At 40.5% G+C, this 18450-nt stretch overlaps 1 pseudogene; it reads left to right on the forward strand.

The window, feature by feature from the left end:
• Positions 1 to 3236: 3236 nt before the first annotated feature.
• Positions 3237 to 18450, forward strand: part of LOC137149015 (large ribosomal subunit protein eL14-like) — a 28804-nt pseudogene continuing 13590 nt past the window's right edge.

Raw genomic sequence — 18450 nt, forward strand, 5'->3', positions numbered from 1 at the left:
CAGTATTATCTATTTAGAACAGATAGTCAGTAATCTTTTACAGTACTCACACACAATTAGTTCAGTGAAATCCCAAAATAATTGTGTAAGAGTCTAGCCCACCTTTGTATTAATTAATGTTAGGAGTTCCATTTGAAACTATATTTTGGTTTAAAAGACAGATATATCTATCTAATGAATTGATCTCATAGGTCAGAGTTACAAGGGATTGAAGGAATAGGAAATTGTAGGTTATGCAGGGTAACATAAAAGAAGAGGTTCAATTGAACATAAGATGCTATTTAAAAAACACAAACACTTACCAATGTGAGCACTATTAACCATTGACCTTAATAGGCCTGTTCATGTGCTTAAACTTAAACCTGTACATGTTTTTGCAGGACGGGACCCACGATAGAAACAGGCCACAGAAGGAATACAACCAGGAAGAAAAGTAACATTTTCATAGTCCAATCAAATTCACAGAAAGAGGAAGAGATTAAATGAATTAAAAAAAAAAAAGTACTAATATCATAGATGCTGAAAATAGCTATGGTATATTTTAACTTGTCCCCCCCCCCCTTCTGATGTTTAGAACTCCTCTGGTATGTGAAAAGAATTTATAAGAGATACTAAATGAAACTGTCTTTCTTTATACAACTATAATACTTTCCATGCTAAGTAATGTGGCACATTTTTGCAGTCTTTTTTTTTAAGCACTTGCTTTTTAATTAATCCGTCATTTAAAAAAAATCCATCCATGCAGTGGGTAGAAAGGAAAAAGACACAATAAATTTTAGGTGAAGTAAACAGCATCAAGTCTATACTAAACTGTTACTTTTCAGTTTCTTAGTGGATAATACTGGTGTTTTCCATGTAAGTGTCTTATTTCAACTTTATAAAGAGATAGTGTGGTTTTGGAGCCAGTGTGAGGTTTCCTCAACAAGAACTGCAGGATCAGGTCCACAGTGCAATCCTCTGTTGGTCCCTCTCCTCCCCACCATTTGCCCTTTTTCTAAAATGTTCTATAAATCTGGATTATGAAATGTGATGTGTACTACATTACTGTATTCCTTTATTCCTAGCCACCAGGATATTTTTGTCTAAGGTATTCTTATTTGAGCAGTAACATGGTTGTTTCCAAACAGCATTCGTCAAAGAAAGGCATACTTGCATCCAGATTTGTGGTTTCAAACGATGTTAATCTGATGCCGATGAGGAATTAGCTATGGTGTGTTAAACATGAGCTGAAAAATGACTCCAGAAATATCACAACAATTATATAATAATGTTTGCAAAATAATGGTGGATATGTATATTTTGTACCATGCAGTACAGACCCAATCCTACTTCCATTGTCCCATTAATGGTAATGGGAGTTTTATTATTCACTCCAATGGAGCAAGATTGGGCTTAATATTTTTGAATACCGGTGTTTTGATGTATAAAATTAGTTAATATAAATAGGAAACTGAGACGTACTGCCTCTTCACTCCTTGGTCAAAATACTTCAGCTGTGACATTCACATATTTACTGCTAAACCCTTTTAACATGACAATGTCTTTTAAGCCTAATGTGAAACCATTATTTTCTTATGTATTTAAAATTAATTTTCAATATATAAAATGAATGATTTTCATAAAACTGACATGTTTTGCACCTCACGGTTACAGTGACAATAGACTGATAAGAAGCCCATGATTTTATTTTGAACATTTATATCCATATGTGTTACGACAACAATATAACACGGAATTTCATGTAGTGTCCTAAATGCACAGGACCCAAAGCAATTTACAGAATCATAGAGTGGCATTGTGCAGATTTTCACAGAATTCTCGGCAGGATTATTTTAAAAAAAGAAGACTTAATATGTCACTGTATAAAGGCTTAAACTAACTTCCTTTGTCAATCAGAAAATCTCCCATTTACTTCAACAGGAGTGGTATCAAGTCTTAAGATAGCAACTGACTATTAAAATCATACCAAACATTTCTTTTAATTACTGACTTGACCTAAGAAAGGCTTTTCATCAAAAGTTTTGCTAAATTGGCTAATTTTAACTGTTTGTATAATTATAAAGAACACATTTTGTAATTTACAATATCCATTAGAGTAAGTGCTACAATTTTATTTTATTTATCTGTATTTAGTCCACGCTAGCAAATAGTTTACAATTTACTTTTAGAGCAAAATATAATTAATGTATTCCAATGTATAAATAATCTCCATACTATATATATGAAGGCCTGATTTCACCTTTGTCACTCACTAAAATTTCTGTCTTCAAAAAGAGTCTGAGTTAATAGTAATTGCAAGATAGGCTCTGGAATATTCTCAAGAAATAAGTATACAAATAAATGAATATAGAAGATACCAATCTCAGCATTATAAAATGGAAAAAAAAAAAGATATCAATCTCAGAATTATAAAATGGAAAATAAAATCTCCCATGGAAAGGAAAATAAAATCCCCCATGTAACTGAGTTGCATGGTCAGATACCATAACAATAATTTAAGGATAGTATTTACATTGTAAATATGCTAAATTGGCCCTTTTAAACAATGAGTCATTTATCTGTTACTTAAACAGCAAAGAACTTTCTTAAAATTCTTGTATTAGTCTTTAAGGATTTCATTAGAAATGAGTATTTAATGCATAATAAAAAGTAGCATTTATGAATAAATGAATTAGTAATTGAAAGAACTACTCATCATTTTTCAAATAGGTCCATTTTATTGCAGATTATGAACTTATTTTATTGAACATAAACAGTTATCAGGACAGGACCTCAAAGAGATGACATTAAAACCATTCTGAATGCCAAGCAGTGATGTTATTTTTTGTTCTGGTTTTGCTGTTATTTCTTAGTACCTGGAAGTACCCAATATTATTAAATCATCTGTGACCATGAAAACTCATGCCTATTAAATCTCAAGGGGCATTTGAAGGGTTCCCCCTCCTGCAGATTTGCTACATGTTATGAAGAGTGACAGAATACCTTTATGTTACGATGAATGGCTAAAATTTTCAAAGTGAGTGTCTAACCCTGAGCACACAAGTACATATCTAGATAGTTTTATCAGGAAAAATCTGTGGTGGGAATTACATGATAGTAACCATTGTAAGTGTGATCAAAATCAGCCCCTCTCTGTCTCCTCACTCATACAATGAAAATACTAATACCTCATTACCTGTCTCCCAGGGATGTTATGGGCATTGATATATTAAGATGTGTGAAGCATTTTGAAGAAGATGGCCCTGGCCTTGGCCTGCACTCTACTCTTTTTCCGGGAACACGAGTACGAAGCAGACAAACTTAGCAGATCCAGCCTCAGGAAGTTCTCCCTTAGTAGGAAGTTTGTGACAGGCAGCACTTACCAGCTATGTGGTACCACTGCTATGTACATAGGTCACAACTCTCTCCCATCTATAGCATCCCCTGCAGGAGGTCGCTCCAGCACCGTGGCTGTCTCCTTTCAGGTAGAGAGTAACTCAACCCCCTGGTCAGGTCACTAGTTGAGACCATCCCCTTCTGGAGGGTTAAGAGTCCAATGTTCCCCACAAAAGAGAGGATCTTCAGCCCACATCCAGGCCCTTGGGGGCTACACACCCTTGCCTCAGGACTTATAAGGTCTCTATCCCCTTTAGCTCCAGTGGGGAATGTGTTTGTGCCCCCTTCATGAGAGGGGGTGTGGTAGGGGAGCCCAGGCCCTCCCTCTCCATCAAGCTCCAGGTCAGGGACTTTGAAGAGGCAACAGTATCAAACACCCAAGTGCTTTGGGGCCACTTTCCTGGGCTACTTCCTACCATTCACCCTCCCAGTCTGGGGCATGGTCAAAAGCCTCACAAATGATCAACCATAAAATGAGGTGAAGGGCACCCTGGGGCTAGGGAAAGGCTGCTCCCTCCTCTGGGGCCTGTGGTAACAGCCACTTGCAGACCTCTCCCCTGCAGCTGGGACTCCAGGGCACCTTTATTCTGGGCGACACTCTCCTATCCTAATTGACACCTCTGGGTGATCTAGCTCTCTTTTAAGCTCCTCCTCCCACTGGAGCAGGCTTTGCATGAGTGGTGGGGTGGAGCCACCTGGGACCAGAAGTCTTCCTTAACCCCTTCTATTCCAGTGTGTATATATATCCCATCACAAAGGCTTTTGGTGGTCCAGAGATACTGTAATAGCTCCGACACCACCTCTCCTTCCATCTGTCAGCACAATGGGCACAGCCATGGAGAAAGAGGCATAGCTGAGGTATGCTTCCATGGGAGTTGTGGCTGGGGCTTGGCTGCTGGCACAAGTTAAAGCATACACCAGTCTGCTCTAATCTAGGCTAGGGGAGCATCTCAGCACAGAGCACCACAGAGCACCAGGGAGTTCAAGGACAACTTCGCATCCCAGACTGTGCTGAGCACTCCTCCGATGTGTGCAATGGTGGACGTGGCCTGAAAAGACCAATATAAATACTAGATAGTGATATTATTAGAACAGATGCACAGGCTATTGTTTCATATTGTATAATATTTGAAATAAAAACGGTGGGCTTTTTTTCTGCTTCTAAACTGTTGCTGGTGTGTTAATTTGTATGCTAAATCCCATACTGCTTCCCTATCTTAAACAGTTTTGAAAGGATTTATTATATTTTAATTGAGGCACTAAAATTAAAGCTTTTTGGGCTCATATAGATGCAAAATAAATCTCTGCTTTGCTAATGAAATGGTGGAAAGCTTTCTTGTCTCTTAGTACCATATCGTTATTATGCACATGTTGGACTATAATCTCAATTCCACCTCAGTCTGATAATGGGACTGTGATGATTCTTAAGAAATCTGAATATATTCCACAGCTGCTTTAACTAATTGAGCTAAGTACGTGATCCTTGGTTCTACTTGATCTTGTCAGTAAGACTACCTCATGGTCTGATCCTGGTCCCAGTGAAGTCACTGGCAAAACTCCCATTGAGTGCAATGGGGCAGGATCAAGCCCTAAATTGAAGGTTGCAGTATCAGTGTGATCTAATAATCATTGCACTCAATGGATTATTTTTACATGCTCAGCAATATCCAGAAACTTTATTTAAACATGCATCCTTTGACTGTCCTAGTTTCAAATGATAGGAACAAACTGATAGGTTTGCATGCATGCATTTCTTCAGGGACTTTCTGTTTTTTTTGAAGAAAACTATCCCCTAAACCTACTTTGGAAAATGGAAAATAGAAACATGGAAATTGGAAACATGGAAAATATTAGTAAAAACATCAGAATTTCTTGCACAGTTTTTGGGTTTTCATCGAAACCTGAAAACTGAAAATTAGATGGTTTTGGGAAATTGAAAACTGCAAAGTTTCAGTCAATGCCTATAACATTTTTAACTTTTTAGATGAACTTTTTAAATTTTTTTGATTGCCAAAAAATTGCAACTCTTTTTTACAAAAGGAACAAAAACAATTAATAAATGAATAATAAGTCAGAGGGTATTTCCTGCGGAGATTTCCAGTTGGATAAAAAAGCTATTTTCCATTAAATCTTTTTTGATAGAAAATTTCAATCAGCTCAAGTTGCCCAAGTTCTTAGCAACCATATTTATTCTAACATTCCTTTCTAGTATTAAACTGGAGCAATTGAACTGATAAAAGAATGAACTTTTTAAACAGCCATATTAAGATCACAGAATTATTTTCTTATTTTCACACTTCCATGTACCAATATTATCTGTGAATCTTAATAAGTACTGTGATAAGCCCCAATTTAGGAAAGCAAATCTGATTTAAGCATGTGCCTAACTTGAAGTAGGTGTTTAAGTGCCCTTCCTGAATCAGGGCCATAGAGTGCAGGCCTGAGAGATGCTGAGCGTCTTTCAATCCTATTTTCTTCAGAGGGATTGGAGGGTACTCTATCTGGCCCTTAGATTTAAAGAAGTTTCCATGGTGTCCAAGTTGGCAAAAGACAACTGTTTAAATTAAACTTTAATTATTTTTCTTGTTCCAGAAATTAGATTTTTCCTGACTAAAACCTATGTCAGCAATACGCACAGAAAAATCACAGATGTCTATGTGTTTTATCATCTTGACACTGCATAGGGGCCCAATCCTGCTGTCTTTAAGACCATGGCAAGATGCTTGTTGATTTACGCAGGTGCAGGATCAAGCCTTTTGACTTGAAAACTATCATAATCACTTCTGGACTTACTATATGCAATTGCTGTCTGTTGCTGCAAGTGTTTTTAGCTATATTAATCCTCCAGCAAAGGTGGATAGTATTATTTGCCTAGTAGACCAATTTTAATAATTGCACTGACAACTGACATCTTTTTGTCTCTTCTAACTCAAATCACTGGACCAGTTAAATGTATAGTGAAAACTTGTTATTTATACTTATTTATATTTAAGAAAATAGTATTTGATAGTTTTGTTCCTTAATTGATTTATTCCACAATGTGCAAGGATATTAAGATTGATCAGGCTTAATGCTGCCAATTGTATCATCCAGCTACATTTTTTATATTACATATATGTATATTTACACATAAAACATACCATGTATTGGTATTTACAGTGAAAACTGTAAACTTAATGTACACTCAAACTTCTAGTCTAATCTAATACATGTGACTATATAATCCAACTGCCACAGGATTTCTCTTCTCAGTGTTGCCAATTTGTGTGATTTTTTTTTTTTTAATCATGAGTCTCAGTATATTTAATTCTTTTCTTAAATCCATGGCTCCTGGATTATGTGAGAATCACAGAATCTTAGCATTCATTTTAAAATATAAAGTAAGTTTCTAGTCCTCCTGGTCAGAGAGAGAAGCTTGAAAATGTGAACGTGTAAGTCTACAACACCAAAAGACAAATAAAAAGAATTCAAAAGTTATTCTGATTAAGAATCTCATGATTTTGAAGCCAATTTCATGATTTGAGGGGCTTGACTTTGTGACTTTTGAATACTTGTGAGACATCCAAGGCCCTAATCCTGCAATGAGCTCTGCCCCTGCAGATCCTGGTACCCTTATGGATCCTAATAGTTAACTGGCATGTATATGTAAATAGAGATAACAATGAGTAGAGACAACAAAGCCTGGAAAGGAGGGGAAGAACAGTGGGAGTGACAATCCAAGGGAAGTGGGGTGGGGGGAACTTTGGAAAGATTTTTTTTTGGGTGCATACTATGGGTTGAAGTTGCACTAACTGCTCAGATATTTATTATGCTTGGCTTTTTATAACCATCATGCTCAACATGGGGATCACCTGAGAGATTAACAGCCAAACAACTAGTTTTAGATTCAGCTTCATTGTATCCTTTTTTTTTATGCTGATGACCGAATTCTGCCATTGTGATCATACTCTAAAGCTCTCTGAACTGTGCTGTAATTACATAAACAGAAAGTGCATGTCTAGGTCATGCAACTGAATTGTAGTCCTCTTAAACAAGGAAAAAATGGACCTAGATATCCTCATGATAAATTGCATTTAGGTACTGAGAAGGGCGATGATATTGGAGAGGGGTTCTTTCATGATGCAATTATAAATATCTTGCACCTAACTATGACTTAAAAATGATACTTCCAGGTAGGAAAAAAGAGGCTAACAGTTGTTCAGTTAGAAGCAAATGTTCACTTATGAGAAAAGCCCAGTCTTCCTGTGGTAAGATGCAGAAAGCTTGTTTTTCAGCTAATGCGATTTCATTCATTTTTGTTGCATGGTAAGCTGAGCAGCATTCCTGTTTTGTTGCCTCGGATGGGAGTTGTTCGATATCATGTCACACATAACTGTGCACTGAGTCCTCATGCTGAGCTGTGAACTGATCCCATGGTCAATCGATGACATTTCAAGGGGCTGGGAGAAAGCAGGGGCAGGCTGATTCATTCTCTGTCTCCTCTTCCTCCCTGGTTCTGTCTCCATCTCGAGCTCTTTTCAGCCTTATTCATGAGCTGATCACTAGCAGAGAAGGGGGGTGGCGGGGAAAGTTGTTTGCATTCTAACATTACATTTAAAAGCTATAAATTACAGGCAACTATAAACATTGCTTCTTGCTAAATGTCACTGCTCATAAAACGTATGTGCGCGTGCTTGTGCGCGCGCACAGCCTTGCTGGATTTTTCTCCCTGCATGCTAGATGTGACAACAGTATTAAATCTTCTGGGTTCTGAAACCTAACAGCTAAACGATGGATCTTTCTGCTGCATTCTGTGTGCTAGAAGGTCCCAATCCAAAGACTCCCACTGATTTGGCAAGTTTTGGATCAGGCCCTAAATTGAGAGGAAAATTTTTTGCATGTTTATAACCAAGGGGGAGTGATAAACAAAGTGTTTCAAAAGCAATTTACTATAGCTAGGAACTGGCAGCCTTCTAACTCAAACTGAGTAATGAGATCAATGAGGTTGTGGGAAGGAGAAAAAGAGAAGGGTAAAAAATGTAATAACTTTTGCTTCTGCCCATCTATGTTGTCCAAAAGAGAGACAAACATTTTTATAGTGGAATTGCTGAATACTTCTCAAGTATGTTTGCTATTAGAGTAACATAGAATGAATGTAAAACTGTATTTTTTCCTACCACTCCTATGATTCCCGCTCTATAGACATGCAAATTACAATAAGTCGAAAACTACAACTACTAGCCTAATTTTGTGTCATAGCTCTATTGAGGTCAGTGGAGTTATGCCAGCTGAGAATTTGACCCAGTTGCTTCAGGGGGTAGCATGGATGTAAATGACATCAAAACTTGGCCTGCAGAGCTTCTAGCACCTTGTACTACTTATTGTCAATTTACTCTTTCCCTGGGTTTTTCATATTGAGGGGAATGAAACTGTGCTGGAGGAAATCAGTGCGTGTGTGTGTGAGTGTGTATGTGTAAACACATACAAATACTGGACTTCTCCAAGTTTGCAGAGTCCCCACACCCGCACATTGTTTGATATTTGAGGAGTTTGATTATCGTACTCTGTTTCCACAGCAAACAGAAAAGATAAATCTATCCATGTTGTGATAGACCAAGCCTCACTCATGTATATTAATGTCGGTCTGTGAAAGAGTGTAAATTGATCAAATGAAGACTGCGGAAGGGAGAGCGTTTAAGATAACTATATCTTTAGCAGATGTATGGATGTTGCAACTATATCACACACCAAATGTACTCATTTTAACAACTGTGGTCTAAAAATAATACTCAGTTTAAAAAACCTCCAAAAATAAATAAATAACAAAGCAATCCCACTAAACAAAACCCCCAGCCCTCCCAACAAACTCTGTTAAGATCTAAGGCATCAAGGTTAAAAAACACTTCTGTGAAAACAGAGAAGTTCTTTTACATCAGTGTACTCTGCCCCTGGGGTGGGAAGGAGATTGTAACACACAAAAATGAACCTTCCAAACAAGGGCTCACATGCTCTGCCTTCAAACAGGAATGCTCCTGCCTTCCTTCATACAATGCAGAGGACCCATTGTTCTCGATCTGTGGCATTGGGGTTCCTCTGCTTTGATGGGATGCCTCAGGGGGTGAACAGCTATTCTCAGCACTGTGTTGCCTTGGCTAAATGGTAGATTCCTTAGTGAAAATCCACTCAGGAGTCTCTGCTGCTGGGACCAGAAGTAACCCTCCACCCTCCCATTCTCTTTTGTGCCTTCCACACTCCTCAGAGAAGTTGCGGGGTGCAGGCACAGAGATATAACCGATGGAGAAGTGGGAAAGCAGGGCACTAGGACAGAAGAGAGCGTGTTCTACAGGCAGAAAGGCCTCTGAATTCCCCACTGACTCCTCTTTCAAAGATCACTCCCCTAAATCCTCTGCACCCCTCAGGTTCCTCCCCTCTAAGGGGAAAATCAGGCAGAAATTCCATATGTTTAAACTTAGTGAGTTTTCTGCTGTGATTTTACCCTGGTGTAGGACCCTCCCCTGTGGGGAGCATGTTGCATGATAGTAATATTTGTAAGACAGTTTTACATGCTTCCAAGCATGAGCTGATCCTGTACGGGCCCGGAAGATAATAGCTGGCACTTTGCACAGTTGGGGCTATGTTTTATAGAGGTGTTTCCCTTCCTCAGCAGAAATAGGTTATTACCCACCAGAGCTGAGCAAACTTGGTGGGCTGGATCCCCAGATGCACCAGGGATACACTCCATGCACTGGGTGAGCTGGGGCTTAGGTAGCTCTCCTGATTCTGAGGGCTGCCATGGGCTGAAATGGCCATTGGGCCAGCTTAGAGCAGCTCCAGGGGTGCTCTAATTTGCACTGGCAAATAATGGTTCCCAGGGATCCTCTTTGCCAGCCAGAATGTCTAGAGTGCCGTATGCTCTGGCCTTGCCCCCTGAGATGCCTGCCCACCTCCACCCTATCCCAGATGGCTCCCTACTGCTATGAAGGGATAGTATTGGGCTGCCTTTGCTACACAAGGGGAATCCTCAGCAGCTGTCATAAGGTGGCTTCAACCCCCTCTGCACTTCTGGACTGGCACAAAGGGGACTTAGGAGGGGCCAAGGATCCGGCCTAAGGTTTGAAATTCAAGTCGCGTTCGTTAAGGATAGGATAATAAGCTTGGCCAACGTGAATTCATTTTTAAAACCCAAGCTACTATTCATAGACATTTCCTCCTCTGTATTCATCCAGCTCTATTGGCTACTAGTGAAGGCAAATAGCAAATGTGCTGAACCAATAGGTATAGCAAACCCCTGTGCTCCTGTGGTTAAGGGGGTGCACTGACTGGCTCCAAAGAGGTTCCAGGCTGTCCTTATTAAATAGAAGGTTTGTGTCCACACATGGGCCCTCTGTGACTGTGGTGGTAGTGGCTTGTTTAAAGGGGAAAATATGGGGCTTCACAGAACAGTGAAAACTAACACAGATTCCACTCCGGGCAGAAAACAACTCCTGAGCAGAACCCCTAGCTCTAACTTCTGCTGAGTTATGAGAATGAAGAATATGTGCGTAAAAACTTGTCAGACGTTTATTTGTATAAGTGTCCCTATTTCACTGTGGTCCCTGTGACCATTTCGAAAACGGGATCATTCACTCATCCTGGAGCTGCAGCTCAGTTGTTCGTGACTTCACAGCAAAATCCTGGATGGGTTGTCATTAGGCTCTAATCTCTTACACAAAGCAGACTGCAGAATAAAGAATAAAGCACTGTATGCATTAGAAAGAAAAAAATATATGGTTTAAGGGGAAGGATATACCATGCTTCAGTGGCTCCTGTGTTGCATGGGACAGAGTGGACAGCATCTGATTAAAATATTACTTGCTGAAATATGAAGCAACTCCTGGCCAGTCTTTTCCTGACTGTTAGCGGGAGAGTACAGGCCCTATAGATCTTCATGAGAAGCGCCACTCACTCGGCAGGGAGAGTGAAATGGGCTAAGCCCACAGTTCACATCTCTTTTGTCAATGGCATCCAGCCCCTGGCCTTGGGAACTGACTGGCGGCAGTTTGCAAATGTATGTGCTTGGCTGGGAGCCTGCAGTTCCCTTTGTCCCAGCTACGTAGGGGTCCTAATAGGGAAGCCGGAGCGTGTCATCCCCGACTGCCAGAGCTTCCAAGCAGTAACATGACGGGCCACTTTTCAGACAATATCCAACATGAACATTCACGGCTGAGCCTATTCTTCTTCTAGACACTGGTACTGACTGATTCCACATGCTGTTTTCCAGAGTCTATTGCTATAGCAAGCATAGGCCTCACCCCTTGTGGAAAAATCCTATAGGATTTAATAGGGTTGAAGCCAGCAGGGTTCTCTAGGTGTATAACAGAGTTTTTGTAGACATTACTTAAATATTCTGTAGAATGTAACAGAAAATTGTAGCCATCGGGTAGGGTATTTTTGATCCATCCCAAGTGAATCCCTGCAATAGATTTCTACAGGGTGGTTCAAGAAACCACGAGGTAGGAGATTATCCTTCATTATATTCTACAGGACTTTTCCATAATTGGCAGAGCTCCAGCCAAGGAAGATGCCAAACAAACATCCTTTCAAACACTTACATCTGCCTCAAGAAACAGTCCTGGCACAAATAATTCAAGGGATCATTTTTGCATATAATTAGAAAAGCAGTTTGACTTTCTCCAGTATGGACAGAGATTTGCTGTATAGTTGGACATGATGAGAATGTTTGCCCTCAGTGTCACATAATTGATCCAGAGAGATATTACAAATATATTACAGGTGATCACCAAAGTGGAAATATTTGCTCATGTCCTACTTCCAGATTTATCAATATTGTGTGTATTCAAGTTATAAAGACAGTTTTAAAACTGTGCTGATGACTGAACAGCCAACATTGTACACACACAAATGAGCTTCCTGTGTTGGTATTTATCAGTTACACACACACACACACACACACACACATACACACACACATATCTGTGTGTAATATGTATAGTCACAAACACAAAGGAACAAAATTACAAGTTTGCAAATTCTACCCTAACTCTCTGCGCACACAACTCTCGTTGCCATTAATGAAAGTTGCATAGATGTGTATCTGATTGAGGGCAAAATGGAGCCATCAGAATATATCTTGTTCCAAATCGCTAGGTCAGATAAAGGATTACAATGTTTCAAGGCAAAGGCAGCAGAAGTATAGGCCTAGATTGGCCCCTCCAGAGGAAAAATCTGTAATAGGCGGTTGTGGGGAAGAATTTGGTGGAATTTCCTCACAGCTGCTCCATCAAAGTGTCAGAGATTATCCTATGGAAGAAATATGGGACAAGACCACTGCAGATTCTCTGAGATTTACTGGTGGACAAAGTCATCAGCCTGTTGACTCCATGTTTCCAAATTGCCTTCAGAGCCCCATGCTCTCTTTCCTGGCTGTTCAGCTTCAAAGTCTCCCCTGCTGCCACAAGTGGGTTCCACATCCTCGAAGAGGGGATCATGGAAACATTCCTACAGCCTCAGCTGAATGGGAGAATGATGTGTGAAACCAGTTCAGAGCCAAATTCTATCTTCTAATGAATTCTGCAACTCTGACTCAGTTGAAGCAAATATTCAATGGCTGAATTTGTTCCATTTAAGAAATGAGGTGCAATGATAATTGATATGAGACTCAGGGGTCTAGGAAGCAGATAACAAGACCCTGGAGCTCTGCTGCAGATACAGGCCTGGGAGCATGTATTTGTTGTTACATCCTTCTCATGCTAATGGTGGTGTGAAGAACAGCAATTAGTCTCTTCCAGGCCTCCCTGTCATTAGCTGCTGCTTCCATCTGCTCCATGGTGTTGAGATTGACTGTTCTGCCTTCCCTGCAAAAGTTCTCCTTACAGTTTCTCTTGGGAGCCCTTGTTTTCTCCCACCAGTTGGTTTCCACTTGACAGCTTCATGTGTAAGTCTGCATGTTGACATCCAGCATACGAGCCCCAAATTTGTCCAGTACATCCTTCTAATTCTAGTGGAGATGAACTATTGGTTGGTAATTTCTTGGCTCTCTTCATTAGTGATAAAGCCTCTCCTTACAATGCCTATAATCTTTCACAGGATTTATTTACAAAGGCATTTAGTTTTCTGTCTAGTGTTTTGGTAGATCTCCAGTGCTTGGAGCCCTATGTTTGCACTGAGATTACATTTGAGTTGAAAATTCTCAGTTGTGTTTTGATACTGTTTAGCTTTGATTTCCATGTATTGCTGAGTTAAGTGAATGCGGTGGATGCCTTTCCGTTACTTGATGTCACTTCTTTTCTGAGCTCTGTATTGGCTTGTATGATGCTGCCCGAGTAAATGAACTATTCTACTTTCTTGATGCTTTTGTCTTCTAATTTGATGTTACTGCTTGACTTCTGGGTTCAGGGATTCTTGTTTTGGCATATCTAATTTTGAGCCCTACTTCGCCTGCTGTTTTTGCCACAGTTTCTGTCTTTGCTGATGGTATTGTACTATTGAAAAACACCCCTGAAAAGCTACAAAGTCTAGGTCTTCTAGGCATTTGCCATCTACCCAAACTATGTGTTGTAACAAACCAGGCATGCTCCAACTTCTTAGAGTATTAACAGTCTTTTTATTCAGGCAACATGAATATAACTTGGCAGTAGTTCCACAGACTCACAGTTTCCTCAGTTGCCAACAATGCACAATCTGACCCTGGAACAGCCACGCATTTCCTTGTTTAATTATCTGCCTACTCTCCCTTGTGGCTGGTTTATTACACACATTATAACACTATGCCAGTGTTTGTGTTTCTACTACACTTCTTCATTATCCAGTCTATGGCAATGCTAAGCAACAGCAGATACAGAATGCAGCCTTGTTTGATGCCAGTGTCCACGGTGAAAGACAGTTTGGTTGTTCACCTTCTGTTTATTCACCCGCTTTGTTTTTTTAGTAGTCTTTCAGCTTTACAGCATGTACTTATGACATCTATATTGGACCAATGTATAGGAGCATGTATAGACAGGAATAAAGGGAGAATATAGAATGTGTCTTGAAAATCTTAGAGCAGAAAGACAGCTCTGAAGACACACAGAGGGAGGTTCAGAAGAAAGCAAAAAGCTAATAATACTGGAGTTGTGGAAGCCTTTTGAGAAGACAGGAATCATGAAACAGAGACAGACCCTTGGGACAGAAAGAAGAGAAAACATTAAGGCTAGCATTGCTGACAGAATGAACATTTATGTGAGCTGTCCAAACAAGGATGCTGGAAGGGATTAGAAATTTCCCTACTAAAACAAGAGAGCTATATGAATAATACTAGAGTATAGAGCTCAGAATGAGCTGTTACAGTTGTCCTTCTCCCAGTCTAGTTAAAAGTTAGTTATTTTCAGTACTCAGTGTATAACACAGTGCTGTCAACAGCTTTCCTTTGTCATCAAAAATTTGTATTTTGAATTTGTATTCAGATTCAGATATAGTGCAACATTGCATAACAATGCTTAGTTCATGTCCTCTGACTGCAACGTATAAGGGTCAGGTCTTGGGATAAGCGGACATGATGAAATAGAACGTGATGCAACAAATCAAAATTGAGTTCCATTGCTTTAGGTTTCATGCAGTGCATCCTTTCATATCTGCTTTAAATATTAGCACGATCACAGGGGCAATTATTGGGAAATACATGAAAGTGACTTTTAAGGTAAACAGCCCTCAGTAAACTGTAAATCTATTTACCTCAACTCTTCTTCATCCTTCCCTCTTCACCCACAAAAGGCATCCTGGTTCCCCGTCCAACTCACTTCCCAGAGAGAGCTAGCCCACTCTCCTGTAACCCCACACTCTTCCCACTGCTGGTTACCCCTTTCTCCCTGCTGGCCTAGGCTTTTGCCTCCCTTCTTCCATGACACAGCCACATTCACTCCTCAAATGTGGGCTCTCAGCCAAGAGTAAGAGTGGGAAGCAGAATAAGGGAGATGGAATATGGAGGGAGGGAGCATATGCCAGGAATCAGGGAGATCTTCTCTCCCTCAGTATCTCACTAAGTATTTAGAGCTACAAACAAACAGAGGGGACTATGAGTCTGTGGGACCCATCCTGAGAAGTGTGGAGAAAGGGAAAGTGCTGCTTCTATAGCATTATTCACTGACTCCAGAGAGGTGCTTCCTTGAGGTACAGGTTCCAAACAGTGGACAGAATGAGCAGCTACTCTTTGCAACAGCATCACACCACCAGCTTCGTAGGTCTTCAGTGCTTTCCTGCTCCCTGCTTTCCTCTTCTGTGATACTGAATGGCACAGCAACCAGTGTTGTGACAGCACGTATGGACATTCTGTCTAGACAATGCCTCAAAGATGGGGATACTTTCTGCCCATAATCTCCTGAAATAGATATAGAAGCAATGACAGTTAAGATTAGTCTAACCAGCTACTGAATTTCACCATTGCTTCTTTGCAAAACAGCTGCAGACTTGTGTCTCTGTCTGGAAATGTTGTCAGGTGACTGTGAAAGACAGATGTTTTGTAGTGCTACAGTTACAGCTCTACTTCCTCCTGCCAGATCTGCAGTAGAGGTAACATCTGCTTAGGATGTCTGGTGTGCAGGCACCAGCCCAGTTGACAACAATTAACAGAAGCAGTTTCCTCAGTGAAAGTAAATATATTGACATGTGTTGACAATAAAATGATTTTGTGCACTTTTGGAAAGGGAGACTGTATCTCACATGTTTCTACTGCTTGAACTCATCAAAAATAATATGCAGAAATATAGCCCTTTGGAAGTACATAAACATTCTGGTTACACTTTAAACTAATGGGCTGAAATATACATATACCTGTATGTATTTCTAAACTATTTTAGGTATTTATAGTGTATCCATCACCATGGTGCTTAAAGACAATCATTTGGATTTCACAGAAATCATTCTGTATTGAGTAAATCCCAAGTGACGTCTACAAATCTAGGATGGGGGTGGGGTATGGTGGGGTGGGGTTAGGATTAATGACAGTAAAAACTGTTTGTCTGACAATAATTCCTTAATCCCCAGTAAATATTAAGAAATCATTCACTGGTTTAATTTTGACTTAAGTCTACATATTTGGTATGAATTTATCTGCATAGCTGATGTAATAGGTACATCTCTACTATATAATGATAAACCTCAATAAATATGAGACTTAATAGGAATTTAGGCCCTACTTCAGCAAGGTACTTAAGTACTTGCCTACCTGGATTGCAGAGTTGCTTAGTTAGTACCTTTTAAAATACCTTGCTAAACTGGGGTCATAGTATATAATTTACAGGAAGTAACTATGTTATCATATCTTCAATTCACACTTGACGCACCTCATTTAAAAGTGTTAGTAACCACAGTACTGAGGAAGCTGTGGTCAGAGTCAGACAGAAGTTCTCAGCATTTGGATGCCTCTGATGTGATCTTTTGAGGGATCTTTTAATAGTCACTGTTCTAAACTACAAGTGGAAGCCAGCGGAGGAAAATGGTGGCTTTGGAGCAAGCTCTTGCTGTGTGTCCCTCATCTCTGTTAATAAGGAATGGTTATGACTATCATGTCAGCAGTTTCCTTTATTATTTATAGGCCAGATTGTGGAGTCCTTATTCATAGGAGCCATTACATTGATTGAGACCCCTCATGTGAATAAGTACTCACCAACATGAGTAAGCGTTCTTCAAATGTAGGAGTAACAGAGCTATAGCCACAAAAGTAGTAATAATATCCCTAGAGGACCAACAAAGCATCAAAATGCCAAAGCCCTCAGGGAGTCTGCTTAAAATGGACATTGTAGAGTCTGAGAGGGATCTGGCAGACCAGTGGTTCCCAACCCATGGCCCGAGGGCCAAAAATGGCCCTTAGGGTCTTTCAAAGTGGCCGCTGCTCCCCTCCTGCTGGCTGAAGAAGGGAGCCATTGCCTAAGGACCCAGGCAGAGTGTGTTGCCATGGGGCTACAAGACGGGTGCAGGCTACTTGCTGCACCCAGTGGGATGGGAGATCAGCGCTCCCCTCCCCTGGCTGTAACAGGGAGCACGACAAAGTGCTCTGCCTGGGTTGCTAGGCGCTGGGGTCCCTGCTGGAGCCAGAGATAGGGGAGCTGCAGAAGAGAGCCACTGCCTAGGTACCCAGGTAGAGCGCACAAGGCTACAGGATGTGTGCGGTTTCCATGCTGCAGCCAGGAGGACGGGAGATCAGCAAGGAGGCAGCCTCCTCACTGAACTCCTTCCATCTAGCTACAATGGGGAGGGGGAAAGGGGGAGCAGCCAGGACCCACCATGCTTGGGGAGAGGGGCAGGACTCTAAAAATCAGTGCCTTCCGGTTTGGCCTGCACTTAGCAGGCCACCCACTGTGACTTAGCTGCCAGGCCACGTGCTTCAGTGTGTAGTGACAGTCACTCATCTACACTAGTGCTTTGTCTGTGAGTGTGTGACACATCGTGAGTAATTTGTAGGTGTAAAATAATGAATGTAAAAATGAGCACAGTAGCATCAAAATATTTACTTTAAATATGTAGAGATTTGTCGTCATTAATGGTGTGTACATCAATACATTTTTTATGAGTTGTTAGACTGGTGGCCCTTCACGGTTGTAATAATGATATTTGTGGCCCTTGAGCCAAAAAGGTTGGGAATCACTGTGGTAGACTCTGCATCAGAGCAGTCCCAGGTGCTTTCCTATCTGACAAGAATGTCAGAGGACATTTTTCATATAAAAACTGGGACCCGACAGTGGTATACTTAAGGGGTGACTGCATGAACATAATAATACTTAGCTCTTGTATAGCACTTTTCATCTGTAGATCTCAAAGCTCTTTACAAAGGAGGCCAGTATCATTATCTTCCTTTTATAGGTGGGGAAACTGAGGTACAGGGAGGTGAAGTGACATGCCCAAGGGCACCTAGCCATCCAGAGACAAAGTTGAGAATAGAATATAGGTTTCCCCAGTCTCAGTTCAATGCTCTGTCTTCCCATATGGGAAACCAAAAAATAATCACTGGAGAATTCTGTGCGGGAGTCTTGATACAATAAAGAAAAAATAATAATTTTACAGAACAAGGCAGCAGATTTAGAAGACCTTGGCTTTACAATCTGTGAACTGAGGGGTTTCCAGAAG

The sequence above is a fragment of the Emydura macquarii genome, unplaced genomic scaffold (assembly GCF_026122565.2).
Source record: "Emydura macquarii macquarii isolate MOO-44397 ecotype Brisbane River unplaced genomic scaffold, CSIRO-AGI_Emac_v2 contig_705, whole genome shotgun sequence".
NCBI lineage: Eukaryota > Metazoa > Chordata > Testudines > Chelidae > Emydura > Emydura macquarii.